Source organism: Diaphorina citri, unplaced genomic scaffold, assembly GCF_000475195.1.
Source record: "Diaphorina citri unplaced genomic scaffold, Diaci psyllid genome assembly version 1.1 scaffold22847, whole genome shotgun sequence".
NCBI classification, from domain to species: Eukaryota; Metazoa; Arthropoda; class Insecta; order Hemiptera; family Psyllidae; genus Diaphorina; species Diaphorina citri.
Window position 1 is genome coordinate 1 of NW_007400194.1, and position 4,163 is coordinate 4,163.

The following is a 4,163-nucleotide window of genomic DNA, read 5'->3' on the forward strand; positions in this document are numbered from 1 at the left end:
AAATTGTCAACTCACTGCCAACACTACAAATCTCATGATCTCTTCAATCTCTTACAATAGTCAGCACCTAACTCTTCTTACATTTACTTCATAGTTAACTGGTAAAATCCTAATCTAATAAACTAGAAAAAAGTCCGAAATCTTGATTTCACAATGATCAGAAATCTACTTTCCTTGTTGGAAGCATGGTTTAGTTTATTTAGTGGTAATACATTGCCCGCCCGTCTAATGAGACACAGACCCAAAAAGTTCAAAGTAGCGGATGTTTCATGAAAATAATAATAATAATAAAAACATTATAAATGACGCTTTCTCTGATGTGAATATTGTTCCGTTTTCAAGTGGTGAAACACCCATCAAGGGGAAGTTTAGTGATATATCAAAACGGAGGGACTAAAACATGACAATACCTACCTATGTCAGATCAAGATCACACACGATATTCTTTTGTACTCGTACTCCTCGGATTTTCATTTGTACAATTGTTTTTTCTTCAATATTTTAAAACTCGAGACAAGGTCTAATAGTTTAGGGACCACGTGAAATCAGACGCGTAAAGCAGAAAGAGGGGGGGGGATTCCAGGGGCGGATCCTAGTAGGGGAATGAGGGGAGGAGTTCCTGGTACAACAGGAGGGGGGAGTCATCTTAGAAGCTGTCCTTGAATCTGCCACCATCTCCTTCAGACACAAAACGTTTCCTCGCTCTGAAAGCAAAGAAGAATGGAATAATAAATAAACAAATGCCACTTCTTTGTGTTATTTTCAGGGTGTCTACCAAAATGGAAAAATAAAATTCCCTGACTTTTCCCGGTTTTCCAGTCCATTTTTTCCAAATTTCCAGTCTACTTTTTCAAGATTTCCACCTATTCCCACTGCGTCACAACAGACTTTTTTTTTTTTTTTTTTTTTGGTAATGTTCCCAAGCCTGTTCAACATTAAATCTCTAATCTTTTTTCATCCCACTAGGGTAACGGCTCAAGTCCTCCATTTGCACATGAAATAACTGCCGCGCGCATTTTTTTATTATATATATTTTTTGTAATTTTTCGGTCATACACATTAACACATCCACTGGGGGATGAAAGTTTAGCACGAAAAAGAATGGAGGAACAGCGCCGCAGGCAAAATTGTGAGCCTATATTTAAATCTATAGAAAACTAAAATTTTTTTAGGACCGGCCCGCAGGCGAAAATTTGGGTTCATCAATTATTTGCGGTAAAAAAAAGATAAAAAATCTGCGTTTGCCTGGAGATCGAACCCATCACTGGCGAATATCGCGAAACCGCGGGATACCGCGAGACAAACACGGAGCGGATATCGCGACAAACCGCGAATACCGCGAACAAAACGCGAATACCGCGACAAAACGCGAATACGGAACAAAAGACGCGAACAAGACGCGGATACCGCGACACACAAAACGCGAATACCAATACCGCGAACAAAACGCGAATACGCGGAACAAAAACGCGACACAAACCGCGGATACCGCGAACAAAACGCGAATACCCCGCGGGAGCAAAAAACGCGAATACCGCGCGAACAAAACGGCAGAAAACCGGCGGATACGCGAACAAAAACGCGATACCGCGAACAAACGCGAATACGCCGAACAAACCCGCGGATACCGCGACCAACCGCGATACCGCGAACAAACGCGAATAGGTGACCTTATCCAACAGAAACAATCGATGAGGACGTTCCACTAATGAAAATGCAAGGGAATGGAAGTAAATTAAGTCCAAATTCCAAACTACTGGTCAAAATGTAGGAGATCCTCCGCCTCAACCCCCTACATTTCCCACTGACACCCCTACATGGTTTTTGGTAGTAGGGGTCAACCGGGCGAGGTTTTCTGTCAGAGCAGACCTAGTTCTTTGTCAGAGTTCATCGCTCATTTTTCTTCTGCTTTCAGACTGGAAGGTTCTCTCTGCTCCCTCTCTTCCTCTCTGTGATATCTCCCAATATTTCACCTTGTTTGATTTTTTCTTTATTTCAACAAGAGTTTTCATTAGAGGTATTTACAGATGACCCAAAGGGAGTCTTTCCTATGGTAGCACTTTTTCACGAAGAAATCAAATCGGTGTACATGTAAGGGTTCATAGTGAAGATGGTTCACAGAATAATGCGCCTGTAACATAACAAGCCAATATCAATAAAATTTGGAAGGTTATATCACCTTTTCTTTTAACACACCAATCTTACGCTAACCCTGATTTCCCTCGAATTCCGCATCAAAAATTTGTCAAAGAGACGAATGTGCCATCAAATTCTAATTTGATATTATCACAAATTTGGTGCTTCACGGGAGCATTGTAGGATTTTCCAAATATCTCAATTAAACCAGCTTCCAATGTTAACACTACCATGCTATGCACCCAACCGGTAGCTATGGCAAATTGAATCATTATAGTAGCCTACTCATTTCCTTACAGGCACTGGTGGGCCCCGCACCGCCACACGTCATTGCCCCCTCTGCCTCTCCACACTGATACATTTTTTCATTACCAGACCGCCGGGAATTGAACAGGATCTTTTCGCGTGGCAAGGCAAGGGCGGACGGAGCGACGGAATTTGTTTTTTATTCTCTAAATTAAAATGAAGATCGGTAAACAGGCGCTAAGTCAAAAATCAAGACTTTCTGTAGTTATCTATATCGTTGAAAGAGCGTGAAAAGATCTACTTCCTTGCTCATGCGGTCAACAACTTCATTTTAGTCGTTGCTCAATTCCGAAATGAGAAGCAACACAACAATGGCTATCTCATTTAAAATCTTGGCTAGTCCTATAACTTTTACTACATTTATCCAATACGCTTTTTTTTTCTTTTTTTTAACCTTGGCCCACTCCTGCTCTTAGCATTTAATTTATTAATAATAACTCACCGGATTCCCCGGATCTGACTTGGCCAGGTTTCCGAGATGAGCTTGGCTTTGGTGGCCGCGTCACAAATCGCTCCAGGAACGGTCCCTTAGCGATCAGCACGTCCATAGATATGTCGTTCATGTCGTCAACCACGACGCTGGAGCCGCACGCTCCATAGCTTCCGGATGACTATGGACCGCAAGCTCGACAGCGAGGAGAGAAAGCTTGAGAATAGCCTACTCACAGACGGGTATGATGGCTTCGAGAGGGCCACGATCTGCCTAACGACAACACAAGGGACAAAGACTGTATTAAACATTTCATTTTCTGCGCGAATGACTTTATCCTTTTTATTTCATTTGATCTCCTTCCTTTTCACCATAAGGGTGGGAGTTCACTACACTTAATCATTAGAGACCACCTCTAACCATAGTCTCCATCCTCGTTGACGAATATTATGCTCGATCGCCCTTTACCTCATATACAAGCCATGATGGAGTGAGCACCTTCCAGTTCAACAGACACCTGGTGTGCTTCCGGAAGATCTCCGGAAGCTCAGATACTCCTGCGAGCAGAGTGCATCTTGACGCACCAGGGATTTTGGACAGGCCGAGACCCCCACCATCGCCCCACACGTTGCCAGTCTTACAATCCCGTTCTTCATTGAGAAAAGCAATTTCGGCGAGACAAATCAACCTGGATACATTAATCAAAATTGTGAATTAGAATCCTCAGCATAATTCCTACCTATGCTAATTCAACGTACTGCTCGGTAGGTCATGGATAAAACTCCTATATAAAATATGAATGTAAAAAAAAAAAAAAAAAAAAAAAAAAACTGTACCTACTTGACTAGTTAACCCTCCTTCTTTATCTTTTATCTCAGGACGAACTAAGATCTCTATTGGCTTTGAACAGGTAGCCCACCTGTTTTTGGTTAAGTTCTAGGTTGGGGTGTTTAGATTCCTGCCCAAGACCGGACTTTATCCTAAACAGAGCAGTTTTTAAGTCATTATTGAAAAGATCAGCTTTGTTCTATCCTCTTTGCGTTTCAGGAACAATAAAAGCCTAACTTAAATTGTTATAGCATATAGGTAGTTTCCTTTCTTCAAACTTTTTCAAACTTTTGAACCTAAAAAAAAAAAACTTACTGAGCTCTCTCACTCTCAACTGGAGGACTTGGAAATGTGGTAAATGAGCCTTGGTGGAACACAGTCATCTGCAATAGCCCGAGCCAGGAAGTTGCCCAGATGTGTCAGCATCGGGGGTGTCTAACTTGAGGTCACGAAAGGTTCTTCA

At 42.0% G+C, this 4,163-nt stretch overlaps 1 long non-coding RNA gene across 1 annotated transcript in view; it reads right to left on the minus strand.

The window, feature by feature from the left end:
* Positions 1 to 62: 62 nt before the first annotated feature.
* LOC103523426 overlaps positions 63 to 4,163 on the minus strand; it is a 10,518-nt gene continuing 6,417 nt past the window's right edge. The window contains exon 2 of the long non-coding RNA XR_542062.2: positions 63 to 704. This is a non-coding gene — a long non-coding RNA (uncharacterized LOC103523426). The remainder of the gene's footprint in view (positions 705 to 4,163) is intronic.